The sequence below is a fragment of the Gallus gallus genome, chromosome Z, assembly GCF_016699485.2.
Source record: "Gallus gallus isolate bGalGal1 chromosome Z, bGalGal1.mat.broiler.GRCg7b, whole genome shotgun sequence".
Lineage (NCBI taxonomy): Eukaryota > Metazoa > Chordata > Aves > Galliformes > Phasianidae > Gallus > Gallus gallus.
The window spans coordinates 58,412,671-58,428,009 of NC_052572.1; the positions used below are offsets into that span (position 1 = coordinate 58,412,671).

The 15,339-nt window shown below is 36.3% G+C and overlaps 1 protein-coding gene across 5 annotated transcripts in view; it reads left to right on the forward strand.

Moving 5' to 3' along the window:
- The window catches only part of MCTP1 (multiple C2 and transmembrane domain containing 1), a 265,491-nt gene that overhangs the window by 65,120 nt on the left and 185,032 nt on the right, over nt 1-15,339 (forward strand). The window contains exon 1 of one of the 5 annotated variants that reach the window (XM_025145168.3): nt 13,106-13,324. The exons of the other annotated variants lie outside the window; for them this stretch is intronic. The gene's annotated coding sequence lies outside the window, so the exon portion shown is untranslated. Of the gene's footprint in view, nt 1-13,105; nt 13,325-15,339 lie in introns of those variants that run through there. 5 annotated transcript variants of the gene reach the window in all.

The window sequence follows — 15,339 nt, forward strand, 5'->3', positions numbered from 1 at the left end:
AGTTACTGATGGGTTCTTTTCCTGACTGAACTTTTCTGGAAGACTTCTTCCCATATCAGGGGCTGTTGTGTGTCAAAGAAGTCACTATGATTCACTTAGTCTCTCAAGCTCCTTAACACAGGAAACCCCAGAATGTAAAACTTCCTCTTTCATTTACAAGGCTACTATCATGTTAATTGCTAATACTTAGCAGCTTGCAGCTTATTTTATTCTGTATTTCAAAAACTGGACAATTCATCGTAATATTGCAATTCATTACCAATTATGAAAGTAGCAGCAAAGTCCCTTCTCTAAGATCAGATGCTGCTCAGTTTGGTAGTACTGTACTGGGAATCTGTCTGCTTTGGTTACATAAACATATAAGAAGGATCTCCAGTAAATCATTACCTAACTGAGCAGTGTCTGACCATATAGGGGGCCACATAAACATACAATTCTGTAATGTTTTCACTGAGAGGTTATTGAGGTGTTGGAACAGACTGCCCAGAAAGGTTATGGATGCCCTTGTTCCTGGAGGCATTCAAGTCCAAGTTGTACGGGGCCCTGGGCAGCCACATCTGGCGATTAATCTATCAGACGTAACTGCCCGTGGCAAGGGGCTTGAAACTAGGTGATCTTTGAAGTCTCTTCCAAACCAAGCCATTCTATGATTGTGTATCAAATACGTGTTTTAAAATTGTTGTTTGCTCTTGTGCTGTTGTAAACAAACTGCCCTGTCATGGGGGCTTCCTGCTGTATGGCTAATACACAAGTTCTTAGCAACCTTGACTGCTACAGGGTCATTCTGTTCTCCTTTCCTATATTGTCACGGGGTTCCTGTCATTGCTTCAGTCTGCTATTGCCCTCCTTTTTGTGGTTGAGTTTGTTCAAGAACTCCTTGTTGATCCTTGCAATCCTCCTGATTTTTTTTTTTTCCTGAATTCCTCTTTGTTGGAATGCATTGCTCTTGGAGGAGGTGATCCTAAAGTATGAGCCACCTGTCTTGGGAACCTCTTCCCTGCAGGACTTTATCCCATTGTACTCCACCGAGGAGATCTCTGAAGAAGCAGAATTCTGCTCTCCTGAATATACTGGTTGTGACTGTTAAACTCCTTAATTCATATTTTTTCAATGATTTTACCTATGCTGTCAAATTTTCTAGGGAACATAATGGAATATATGTAAGACAAGTAAAACTTCTTTTCTGCATATGTGCTGGATGCAGAACTTTTTGTGTTCTGAAGAACGTGACCCATACAATGAATTGGCCTTCTTTTAGAAGTAGTTTGCTTCTTTAAAGCCACTGAATTCTGGGAAGCAGGCTTCCTCAACATGAAACTGCCTCTCAGTTTCCACTCTTCTGCAGGTTTATGCTAAACCATCCTGTAAAGTGTAGAAAAGCTGGACTGTCATGCTTTTATTCAGATACATAGCTTGACCTCTTCAGGAGGTTAAGCTGAAGTGATTGAAGATTGGAAGTAGTGACCAAAACTGCTTACTGCCATTGTTGTCATCTGTCTGTAACACCTCAGTCTTCTCTTTCTTGTCTGTTGCCACAACCTTGGCATAAAATCAAATTTCCTATCCAAGCAAATACTCAGTGTTACTTGGAACGTAGACAAAAATACCTCCTCCTCGATTGTTCTTTTCACTTTCACTAATGGTTGTATTGAGATGCTTATGATTGTGTATTATTTAGGAAGCATTTAGACATCATTTTCCTTTGCTTATGAAGTGCTTGCATATACTGTCTGCAGGGTATATTCACTGGTTTAGAATTCATTGTTCGTGCCTGAAAACAAAACAGATTGAAGATGACTCATCTTGGTATTTTGAATTAATAGGTTTATAAGGTATTTTTCATAGATGAGGTGTAATTCTGATGTGAGGAATAAGTGACAAAATCCTGAGAGATGTGGCAATTTGTGCATTGAATAAAGACTGTTCAACTTGCATCTTTGAGTAGGAAATTACTGCTGCACACTTGCTCTACTGTTGTGATTTTTTTTCCCAAACAAAATCGTACTGCAGGAAGAATCTGAAGAGATGGCAAATGGTAATTTTTATTTTTGTAAAACTAAATACCTTATAAACACTGTCGCTTTAGCTTACCTAGATATAATCAATAAAAGCTCAAGACTATTAGCATATTTTTTTCTCTGTGCATCTCAGCAGCTACTGGTCAGACTGAGATAAGTGATTTTTGTGTGATCCCCAGCTGAATCAAGGAGTTGTATTTGGTCTCTCAGCACCTCACCTGTGCTTGCTTTAACTTACTTCTCCATCATCCCCAAGCTGCTGAAAATGTTGTAAATTTCAGATTTGTATAACACTTACAGAAATATATTTATGTTCTGTGTTTGGAGTACTTCATGTACAGAAATGACATTTTGTGTAAATAAAAAGAGGTCACAGAAAATTAATTCTGTTATTAAATGGTAGAAAATGCTAGGTAATAAAGTGTAGACAAAATAATTAAAGTAAGACATAAATAATAGCAGTCCTGTTAGTTTAGCCCCAGTGGAGCATTAACAAGAAGATATGAATGGGAATTATCATAACAAAATATTGTTAGTAGCAATATATGTTTACTGTGAGATTTATTTTCAGGAATGGCTTAATTCAGTAAAAACATTTTAAGAAACACATTCATATTTTTGTTGAGATCTTTATGAAAGGTAGAATTCACATCACCGGCTTTGGCTGAAGAGCTCACGTGTTTTTAAGTAATCCTAGCACACTGTGACTTCTTACATAGTTTAAGCTCTATTTTCTTCATTAAAAATTTGCTGTTCTCTCACATCTCTTAACAGTGACAAATTTTATGTGGGGGCAAGTGATTTTTTGAGAGAATGCCAAATGCAATTATGAAGTACTTAATTTAGTCACATTCTTCAATTGCCTACCCTTGGTCATACCACATTATTCATAATTCTTATTATTTCCCATTGTACCAAACTAAATAGAACTGATCTCACTCTGTAGAGATTAGACTTCAAATCAGGATAAGAAAAAATAATGCAAGAGATGAAGTGTGACTCTCTTATTCATTGACCAAATTACGTAACTTGCTGAAGGTAATCTTCACTTCTAGTCTTCTCTGCCATGACTGAAATTGAAAGCTGGAGGAAACAGATTAAAATAGAAGAAGGGATGGGTTTATAGAACTCTTCACCAACATTTGGGTTTTCCATTTTTTAGTGAAGAAAATGCTCAATTTGTTTCTTAAATAAAATCTTACCTTTTTCAAAGTAAATATAAGCTTTCTATCTGACCACAAAACTAACTGCCTGTGCTGGCCCTTTTGTATGCAGTCTTCTTTTCTAGTAGTAGTCTTTCCTTTCCAAATAGAATTTTCAGTTCTGTTTAAGAAAAGATGCAAAAATACACACTTACACGTTCAGAAAAATTTTGTAAATAATTGGTACAGTGATAAGATTTAAATTGAAGCAAGAAGCTGTTTCTACCCTTCTTTCTGTGATTGTTTGCAGAAATTGTATGCCCTTTATACTTACAATGAGCAAATTAAAATGCAGCCTATTACTATGATGCCTTACCAATACACTGAAAAAGGTGATGAGAGTTTGTACTCTCTAGACTCTTCTAGAATGTCTGCAGTGTTCCAATGAATAAAAGTACTATATCATGCAATGACTGTTTTGAAAAGCAATGAAGTAGCTATTTGATTTATTGCATTTCGTTTATCTTGAATACTTGCATTTACAGAAATGCAGTGAATCTAGCACAGATTTGGGAAGAGGCCGTATAAATGTATTTTTATCTCGATAGAACAGGAGGTCTTTGTCAGGTTTCTAGACCGGGAAATGACTATCTTAGCAAATCAAAGCTTTGCTCAATCTGTTCAATTATTGAAACCTCTTGGGTCCAGTCCTTCCCTGGAGCTCATAATAAATTCTGCTCTGATTGTTTGGAAAAAATCATTATGGAAATGAAGAAAAAGCCTTACAGATAACCACAGAGAAGATCTTGGAAAATAAAAAGTATGCAAGTTCGTAGCATGATAACATGCTCATTCCCCTGTTTAAGCATAAGACTCGGCACAAAAAAAAAAAACCTTTTTATGATGTATTTTTGCACTTAAATTTTTAAACTAGCTGAGAGTAACTTTGTAGAACTTCACTGAAAGGTGATAATGAACAAAAGATTAAGCTTTCTGATCCTGGATTTTGGTAACAATAAATAAAGAATGCACATAGTCAGATTTCAAAGGCCTGTGCAGCACTTAAAGGTTTCTGAGGATACTTGTGGCCTGGCCCAGTATCAGAAAGCAGAAAGAGCTGTGCATTTAGGCTACCTGTATAATACTGGAGCAGCACATAGGACTAGACTAGTACTTAATATTAACATCTCATTATTTATATTTTCTTGATGAGAGATTTACCACATGTTCTTACATCTGCACCTCCTCAGGCTGAGGAGGTGGATGTTAGAGAGGTGCCCTTGGACTTGACAGCCCAGCACTGCTTCTAAAAGTGGGTGTCTCAGCTCTTTGTAAAAGAGAAAAAATGATAGCCCTTTTTAAAATCCACATTGAGAGAAAAAGTATCAACTATCATCTCCTTCTCACATACAATACAGTATTATTTAGAATGACCTCCTGTGGTTCAAGTTTCACTTATGTAGGGAGATCCTTGAATACAAAAGTTTATACAAGTTGCCAAATTGATTTGTAGGGAATTTTTATATTACTTCTTTTACAGTCTTTTTTATGTCCTTCCTCTGCAGTGGCCATGTCACAGCTTCCATCTTCTTTACTGTGGCTGTTGTGAAGGGAAAGAAGGGAAAGTCCTAAAGGTTAACTGCAGCACTTTCGTGATGACCATGTCTTTGATGTATTGAGGAAGACTGCTTCCTTGTAAAGGGCAAAGAAAGAGTTTATAAAGTCAAGGGCTACAAAGGGGTAACCCCACTTTAATGAAGTATTGGTACTCAGACATTTGTTTCTTTGGGAAACACAGCTGTTTTGAGTTTATAAGAAATTCAGTCCATAAACATGGTGTTTTTTACAAAGTGATCAATGTGAGTCTGTACAGCTTCTAAATAAAAAAAAAAAGACTTTAGTTGCTTTAGCATGAATTTAAGCTACTTTGGTTCAACTTGGAGCTTCTTTCTTTCAGTATTTCTTTGTAGGTTTCTTTGTAGTAGAAGTGACCTTTGTCATGCTACTCCATGAGATTCCTTCTCTCTTAGTTTTGTATTTTGACTTATCTGAACATCTGTTGTAATTCATGTCAGTTCATATCTGAACTGTACATTCAGCAGTAATGTTTGTTATACTTCAGAAAAATAATTCCATCAGATAATGGAAGTTTAAGTTGGGTTATAAAGTGCTGATGCATTTCAAAATTAGAAGTTTTAAAATGGAGAATCAATACTATTCTAGACTGTTTATAGACTAGAATTTCCATATAGATGATAATTTCTTATTTGAGTAACGATATTTCTAAATGCAACAATAAAGTCTAAATGAGTGCCTGATTGAGGATTTTATTCTTCACTGGGAGTTCAAATCCCATGAGCAGTACAACTCTTTATTGAGTATCTCCAGTTGTTTATTTATTTTTTAACTTAGCTGAGCTGAGAGATTTATTTGAAAGATGATAGAATCAGAACTAGAACTTTAAAGTATGTACTTAATAAAGAATGAGTAAGGACTTCAGGTGAGTTTGTGTTGTTGAGTGCTGTCTGTGCCTTCTACTTATTAAGGGCAAACTGACCTTCTTGAGTCTTCTTCAGGGCAAAATCCCACGACTGGTGCTAATGAGTGAAAACTTTATGGGTCTGACTGTCAAATCTGACTGCAGAATGCTAACCAGCTCTTAAACTTTAAGAAGAAAGCTGTAATTTCCCTATGGTAGATGAAATTAGTATGAGGAACTGTGAGATGTTAGGGTAAGCAAAAGCAGGAGAGATCAAGTTAAGGTTAAAAGTACCAAATACATTTACATCAGAAGTATTCCAAGTCAGAGGGCAGAGAAAATGGGAAGGGAGGGTGTGGTTTCTTTAGAAATGCTGCCAGGTATTTCAACTTATAAAAGGTGCCTTATCCCATTTGTGTGAAGATGCAAAAAGAACTGTCAACTCCAGCTTGTGTGTGAACTATGTAAGGGTAGGAGGAAGGGGGAGAGAGAGAAGGAGAAAGAAATTGAAATAAATATTGTAGGCATTATCTTCCATCATGAATGTGCAATGAAACTGATTTCCTAATTAAATATAAATATTTATATAAGTATAAATAAATTTATTCTTTAGAAGATAAATAAATAAGTAGAACTCCATTAGCTGTCATCACAGACTTCTTTGGATCTAAGTTTTAAATGCATCTTGTATTTGTGTGATTCACCAGGACTTTTTTTTTTCCTGTTGGTTTCCCTGGGAAAAGAGGCAAAAGAAGAGGTTTCAGTACTCTTTGGTGTTGGTTAAGTTAGGACATGTTGACTGTTACTACAGTGCATTTCTGTAATGTGTTTATGTTGGCATAATAGGCTACGTATTTTCAAGTTCAAGCAAAATTTTATTTTGCTCTTCAGCAGGAGCAGGCAGTTACTTTTTTCTTTTGTCTTCTGTAAACTGCATGCACTTGAAGTTATCTGGAGCTGTGAAAAGATTGGATTTAGTGGAGAGACAAATCTTAAGTACTATTCTTTAACAAACTTGGGAGAGAGAGAAAATAACTGGCATTCAAGTTCATGATGTTTCAAATCCACACCTAGAAAACTGATTTGTCAAAAGATTTGTCAAGACAAAACTTTTTAGAGTGAGGTCTGAAACAAAACATAGTCAAAATCAATCAGGATTATCCAATCCAAAAATAGAATTTTTCACCTTCATTGAAGAGCCAAGGTCAGCTTTGTAATAAACCTATTTACAGCAGAATGTGGTAGGCTGACCAGACCTGCTGCAGGAATAATTTACAGATTTCAGAATCAAAAAGTAAAACAAAGGAAATCTTTACAAAATTATGCAAATCCACAGCAGATATATGGTTTGTGTAGCCTCCACTAAATATACTTATTAATATGCTTTTCAGTATGAGTGTGGTGATGAGTGAAGGAACTATGTGTATCCCAACTACTGGTGAGCATTTTGGTGCCTAAGTCTGTTCTGAAGTGAAGCATTTTAGCATATTACATGAAGCAAGAAAATGCATTATCATGTTATTTTATCAAAGCAGTCACTAAATGATTAATGTACTTGGGAAATCAGTGTGCTAAATAATGTAGTTTCTTACATTTTTATGCATACAATTTGTATTGTTGCACACAATTTTATGTGAAACATATGTATGTAGTGAAGAGAATATAGAAACAAATATTTGAGTAGCTAAAATAGACAATTTACAGCTGTTATTTCTTAATATTCATTTTTCCTGGACCAGCTGCTACCTTTTTCTGTCTTTCCTTTTACTTTCTTTCTTGAAAATTGACCTGTATTATATGATTCCTTTAGTTAATTTAGTATCAGTAATTACTTCATTGAAAAACATGGCCGATAAACTTGAAGGGCCCAGAAGAAATGTTATTCTGATTGAAGAGTTCTTAAACCTCTTTGTCCTCAGACTAAATGCAGAAGTTTTTGCAGCATCACCAAGGGCCTGAGGCTGCCCAGGATGTCTTCATGGGTTCACCCAGTCCAGTGTTCTCAGAGCACCTTGAGCCAGTTGCTTGGACTGTGCAGTTGGGTTTTGAATGTCTCCAAGGATGGTCTCTATAGCCTCTAAGAGAAACACCTGCCAGTGTTTGACCACCCTGACAGTAAAAATCCTTTTTTCTTGGGTTCAGATAGAGTTTCCTGTATTTTGGTTTGTGCCCATTGCCTCCTGTCTGGTCACGGGCATCACCTAGAAGAGCCAGGCTCTGTCTTCCTTACTCCTCCAGCATTGCCTGTTGGAATGTGCTGCTAAGGATGGGCGTGCAGCTTGACCTTGTGCTACTGTTGCACCGCACTCTGGCCAGCAGTCTGGCCAACCTTCAGTCAACCTCTCCATCTGATTAAAGGGTCTGTATTTCACAAGCTTGTCTGTGAGGATAGCACGGGAGATGGTGCTGAAAGCGTTTTTAATGTGAAGATGAATGTCTGCTGTCCTCCCCTTATCCAACATGCCTTGTAGCAGGCTGCCAGGTAGATTTGGATGTTGTCATTTAGAACATACTATTAACACTGTTAGTTTTTAAAGAGGTGGGAAATGAAATGCTTTGGCAGAATAAATGTTTTCATTATTGAAGTGAGTAATTCGATCCTCTAAAATTTTGTAGAAACAAAATAAATGCAGTTGCTTTTGAAGGAGCTCCTTGGAAACAGACATCTTTCTGTTTACAACTTATTGGTCTCTGGTTGAAGCCCTGTGTAAAAGTTGAAAGGAGAACACACCTGTAAACAAAAAATCTGGCAGAAAGATTATAGTATCCTTTGCACAGTTATGGGTTCAGTGTACTTGGCAATGAACTGGTAGATAATCTTCTTTAGATTACTAAAGAGCAAGTGGCTGCCAGCTCCCACACTGAATCATAAGTAATAGGTAAGCTAATGCTGCTTGCCTGTGACAGTCCTGATGGGTATTTGTATATCATAGAGAATTAGACAACTGTTGAAAACTTGACATTGGTAAAAACAACTAAAAATTTAATCTTTCAGATCTTTAAAGTTTGATCTTTAAAGGTTTATTGTCAGCTTGACTGTTGTGTGGACTACTGACTCTTTTTATAGGTAAGTGAGCTTACTGCAGAGGTTCAGAGACGCTGTGCTCACTTCATACAGTGCTGGCACAGGGCAATGCCCATGTGTAGCAGGTTTTCATCCCTTCCTTAGGTGTTCTAAATAATGTGTTTATCTTCTGCTTTTAAACACTGATGAAGAGGCTCTCTTATGGATCTGCCCCAGACTACTGCTTTCCGATGGCATACTGAGAGAAGTGTTTTTACTCTCCATTTGCTAGTGACAAAACAATGTTAAGTCACAGTTTGGGTGCCTGTAAAGTTTAATTCCAGAAGTCTGTTTTAGATGGGGTTTTCCCTAGGCAATCCCTGGATGAACTTAGGTATCTCTTACAGAATTTCGACTGTCTATCTCTAGAGAAATCCCTTCTGCGGGAGTTTTGTTAGGACGCTCTTGGAAGGAGAGTTCTGGTCCTGGGGTTTGACATTTTTTTTCCTGGTTTGCCCTCATCAACCTTTTTTTTTTTTTTTTTTTTTTGTATAATGCACAGACAAGAGTGAAAAACCCAGTCTTGACATTCTGGAAGCTGCAGTCTCATGGTTACTTTTTGGACAAGTGTGCTTACAGTGAGCAGATCACACAAATCATTGCCAAGAATGACTGGTTTCAGTTTTATTTCTAAATAAAACTGCTTAGTGTTATACAGGTATAAGGTTAAAGGCATACAGAGTCAGTAAAATTGGTAGTTACTTTATGTTATTTTTGTTAGTTTATTTCAGAAGGAAACTTGGTATCTGAGGAATGTGTATTTGATTGCATTTGGAAGAATAATTAATTCATGTGGCTAGATGCAAGTAAAAAGAAATGTAGATGAAAAGTGCTGTTACTAGACAGAGGAAAACACTCTGGGGCATTAGTCAAGGTATAGGGAAATTTATTTTAGTAGTTGAATTGGCACAAATTATTCATAGGAGCTGCATCATAGTTTTGCTACCATTAACTGACTTAACTGATTAATGACTTAGCTGATTAATAGTTATGGTTACTCCTCTGTTTCTCAGCTATAAATTTAAAGACCCCAAATTGTGAACAAAGGAAGATATACTCCATACCTGAGGCCATGTAGCCTGAAAAACTGTTCTACTGCACGTGAGCAACTCTTGCACATTCAGGAGATGCTGAAATTGCCTGTAGGAGCTTAGGCATTCATCAGCAGCGACAGTATCTGCATGCAGTGAAATTAAGAAAAAATTCGATCATGTTCTAAACAGAGTTCTTCCTGGATTGGAAGAAATACTTTGCTGGGCAGTTCGGTATTGAGTGGGACATGCTTGTATCCTTATATAACAAAAAACTGTCTTCGTAGGCACACCAATGGGTAGGTAGGCCGAAACATTATCAGTAATTACTGCTTTTTACTGACCGAGTGGCACAAGGGTATGTAATGTGCAAAACGCTAGGGTTTCAATTTGACTGTGTGTCTGTGGTGGGCACAAGAGGCAGAGTCTGCTCTGTTCCCTGTCATCTGACTGAAATGTATGGACTTCATTTAGAAAGTTATCAGTGTTTATTGACATAGAAGCTTCAGCAGAAAAGATACATTTTGAAAATGCTTTAGTCAGTGTCACAGGTCTATTGTCTGTTCTCTGATTTCTCAAAGCAAGCAGCTAGTGAGACCTGCTTTGCCTTTCAAATAACAAACTTCTCATCCTCTGTGGTAGAGTACCAAAAGCATCTTTTCAAAATGTTTGTTAGTGTAACGATACGTCCTGTACTTTCGGAAACTAAGGAGAGAGGTACATTCAGAAATGATTAAAAATGAGACTGAAAAAGACCTTATCACATCACTGTGGGAGATTCACACTGCTGTTTTTTAGGGTATTCAGTATAAAAGTTTTTTCTTCAAGCATTCATTTCAGCACAAAGGACAGTCAATACTCGTTTACTTCTCCACCCTGGTGCTTATTGGTGGCTTTGGAAGAAGATGTGCAGCTGGGAGATGGCTGACTGTCAGGGGTGATGACTTGGCTAGAGGAGAGTCAGGAGGCATCAGACAGGAAAGACATACTTGGGTCACCAGCAGCCACCAGTTCAGATGGGAAATTTAGAGATCTCTGTCTGTCTGTTTTATCCACAATTCAAAGGGTCACAGGGTTGCGTCCCCATCAGTGGCATCGCAGTTTCAACTTGTTTTTTGTGGTCTCAAGTAACGAAGTGCTTTCTTTTATCATCATAAGTCATGAGCTCTTATCATCATATGATGCCTCTTTGATAACCTTTGAAGCCATTTTTGCGCATGGCTTTTCCCAGGTGGATTTTGACTGTATATAAGAACCTGCCTGTTAGTATTTATTAATTTGCAGTAGATACAGCTTACTGCTTTGAAGGCAGTCAGCAGTGATAGATGACATAGTTTGAATAAATGTATGGCTTGAAATTTCTTCTTGCTTTTTGTAGGCTCTGGTTTTCTGTTTGATTTTTTTCTATGTAAATAAGTGAGATTCCTTGGAAATTGCAGTTAAATGAGAACAACAACATATGTGCTGCTTTAAAATGAATTCATTGCACTCCGGAGAGGCAACCAAAGATATGACAAATGTTAGTCTTCTTTTTGTGGACCCTCTAGAAGTGGTATCTAAGTACTTGATTGAGTTTTTAAAAATGGAGAATAGAGGAGTTAAATAATATGGAATATGGCATGTGCAGATATATGAAGCCACACCAATTTTTATTTTAACAACAAAAGAGAAATAGATTTTGTAGCAGAAAAAGAGGATATTTTACTTTGCTTTAAGCTGTTCTCGTATGTTGCTTCTCTATGCTGATCGTCAGACCAAAATGTAAGTTGTCATCAGCTCTTGATGTGAAGATTTCAGGAGTGTTATATATGTGAACAGTTACGTGCCATATGCCATGTGTCACATATACAATCTTTCTTCATGCCATAGGAATGATGACTTCTTGAACTTTCTATCGTCCCCGTTTCCTATGACTTTTATTATTTCAGCATATCACATCTCATCCAAGTCTATCAGAACTTGTAGTCAGTCTCATTCCTTGAATAAGTGATTTGGTTATTTACTCTTTTTAATTTAGAAGTGATTTTTATATGCCAAGAGAAACAGTTACTTGTGGAATGGAAAGTGAAGTAATAAACTAAGCTAGAAGTAAGAAGATAGTGAGTGTTCTGATGAACTGGAAGCATACAAGTTAGCTACTCTGTGGCTGATATGAAATGATTCCAACAAGCCTTTTTCTCGTTTGTAGCAAGTTGCTGTTCAGGAACAATCTGGAATTTTTAATGGAATCAGTTACTTCAGTGTTCCTCTCCCACCTACAGCTTCCTGAGTGGAGCAATGGTTTGTATGTTTGGCTGCACACTGATATATATTATCTGGCTATCCATAAAGTTTAAAACTCATTGTACAAAATCATACCACTGGGCTTAGGTTTAGACTGACATATTCCTGAGTAAACTGTACCAGTCTAAGAGGGGGCATCAAGCAGCTTCTCTGTGAAATGAAGAGGTTTAGGAAGAGAGAATCCATACTTCCAAATTGTGCAAATTTCTCTGCTGGTGTACTTAACGTAGAAGAGCCAATGCCTAGAAAACTGAGATCATTTAGGTCAGGAGCAATTTGATATAGAGGGATGTTAAATCCATAGAACTGACTACAAAATGTGGAAAAACCAATTTTAAGGAGAATAATTTCTCTTTCCATGTACAAGATTCTAGCTAACTTAAACCAAGATTTTCTTTGGAGGGTGAAGATTGTAGAAATTCTAAGTGTGGTTAAGGCTATAAGACTGGACAAACTCTTAACACCATACAAATAAAGATGTATGTCTGGTCATGAAAAGCTTTTACTTACCTACTTAGAACTGAAGTTACATTGAAATTCGCTTTAATAAGATCTGCATTGTTTTTATCGATTCCTTCTTGTCTTCATTCCTTCTTTTTCAGCTGTTAATATTACTAATATTAAATATATGTTAATAGCTGAATATTACTTTTTGGATCTGTTTAAATTATTTCTGAAATACCTTCAAAGCTAGTATACTAGGATATAGTTCAGAAATGATTTACTAGGATATGCACACTAAATACACACCAGAATGTATTTTCTTTCATTTTCATAAAATACTTGTGTTTATTTCGTAAAACAAAGCGTTTGTTTAGTTAAATGAACTATTTCTCCACACAAGTTATTAGTGGAAAATATCAGTGTAGGAGTTATCTAGGATTTAGCATTTGGGAGTTGAACTTTCATATGTGGTTCATGCCAGTGTTTAATAAATAAATGTCAGCACCCTTTGTTTTACACCTTCCTCTACATTGGGTGCAGAGGGAGGAAGCAGTTTCCAGTGTTTGAAGATGTGCAGATAGTTGAGTCATTTCCTCTGAATAAGTGTTGAAACATATTCACGTATCAAGTCTTGTCTCACTTTCACTCTGAGTAGCTGCAGTTCGCAGCAGTAGTCAAGTGATATTTGCACAGAGCTGTTGCTACCAGCTGGAGGTGAACAGTATTACTGAGCAGTTGTCAGCTCGCAAAGCTAATTCAGCTTCACAAGTATCTTTGTGAAGCAAAGGATTTTCAACTCATTCTTACAATAGCATTCTGGATAGGTGAAACCTCCAGGAACTTTTCAGTTTGGACCTGATAAGGTAGGAATTTAGTTTCTTTATGAAGTCTAACATTCTAATGCATAACTACGTATATGCATCCTGTTTTAAAATGCAGATAATTTTAAACTCTCTTTTGAAATTAAATATATGCTTTCGATGGAAACTGCATGCCCAAAGTGAGTAATGCAGAGTGAAGAAAACTGTTTCTTCCATTTAGACTATCAGACGGATGGAAGCATAGTCTCATATAGGTGATGTAAGAGGTGATGTACAGGACTGATGTTTACAGTCATATAGAATGGAGGAGGAAAGCAGTACTGAAATCACACTGCTGCTCTTCCTATTCAGTTGTTCTCAGACACCTGTCCTATAATACTTAGCATATGGATTTTTCCATGGATTTTATGGCTGTAAAGCATGCTATCATTCTTCAGTGATAACTGAAAATATCAAAATATCTAGGCAAGTCATGCTTAATTAAAACTAGCTTTGATTGTGGAATTGGAATCTTTGTTTCTAAAATGTTTATTTTTCTATTTGTATACAGTAGACTAGTGTTATCCTCGTTACAATGATCTTTTAGCCTTGAATACAACAAGCACTAAGGAAGTTCCTCTGTAACTGTTTAGTGTTGTTTTAATGATAGTTGAAGGATCACCTGTTTTAAAATGAATTCAGGGTAATTCAAATGCCATATTCTGAAAACATTTGCAGTTCACAAAATTTAAAATATAAACTTGGTGTGTGTGTATTTAAATATAAAATTAATAATTGTTAATAACATGGAAAATTAAATTGGAGATTTTTTAGTGTGGTTTTCTGTTGTGAAAATGTGGACAGTTTATTTTTAAATAGAATGGCTGAAGGTAATTTTCTCTTGAGGAAATGAGGAATCAGGCATATATATTGTCTTCAGGCATTTCTCATTTTGAAAGGGAGATAGCTAATTGTTCACAGATTCTTCTTCTGATATGGATTTGACACCTTTCTCTATTTCCCCATTGAGTTATCCTTCATCTGCTGTGTTTGACATAGCTTGCTGTGTAAATCTGCGCTCTTCAGGCAAGTGAGAAGATTTTTGTGCTTGGTATGGCAGGTTTCTTTCTCTAGAAATAGAGAAATCCTAGTTCTCAGAAATTAGATTGGTGCTGCTTCTGCCTAAGACTTAGTCTCTGGGGAAAAAAAAAATAAAAAGCTAAAAAATGGAATGCCTAAATGATATTTACGCTTTATAAAATGATGATTTTTGAAATGTAAGCTTCTTTGGAATGGGAAAGAGTATGTGACTTTGATTTGTGTATTTTTTCACTCCTTCAGAGACTTTTTATTTTACTTTCTTTGAGAATCATGTGTTCCTGAGTGCAAGCGTAGGTACTCTTGCAGAAAGGTACTCAAGACAGCCCATGTAACTTAAAATAATCTTTTCAAAACCAAAATAGGTCAAGAGTACTCATTCTCCTGGTTTGTCCTGGGAACCGAGCAATTCTGCACAGATGAAAGTAAAATATAATTTGATTCATGATGCTTTTCATTTCCTCTGTTTAAAGAAATAGATTATGTCATTTCTGAAAAAGATTACACTTTTTGAATTTTTGAAAAAGGAAAGTAAACGTCAAGATTTTTTGAAATAATTTAATAGCAAACTTACTCCTGATTCAAACACATTGAATTGGCTAGATTTACAATGGTTGTGAATGTGGCTAGTGAATTTGGAAATGAATTTAATCACTGCTCTTGGAAAATCTGTGGCTTTACTGTTCAGTTTAGAAAAGGAAAAAAGAGGATGTTTTCAATTTCTGGTAGATGGATTGTGTGTGGTCTGCACAGAAGGTCTCATGGCAGATAGTGGATATCCTAAAGCTATAGATTTCTAAACAAATAACAAGACATGATTGTGGAATCTATTTTGTATTAAGAGGAATTTTGTTTGTTTGTGTGTTTCTGTTATCTTACTAGTTATGTTGCTGGGTTTGTTTGCTGTATGTAACTGACAGTGTCAGTATTTTCACAGTACCTGTTCTGTCAACGAGAATGAGCTTTTACAATTTCTTTAA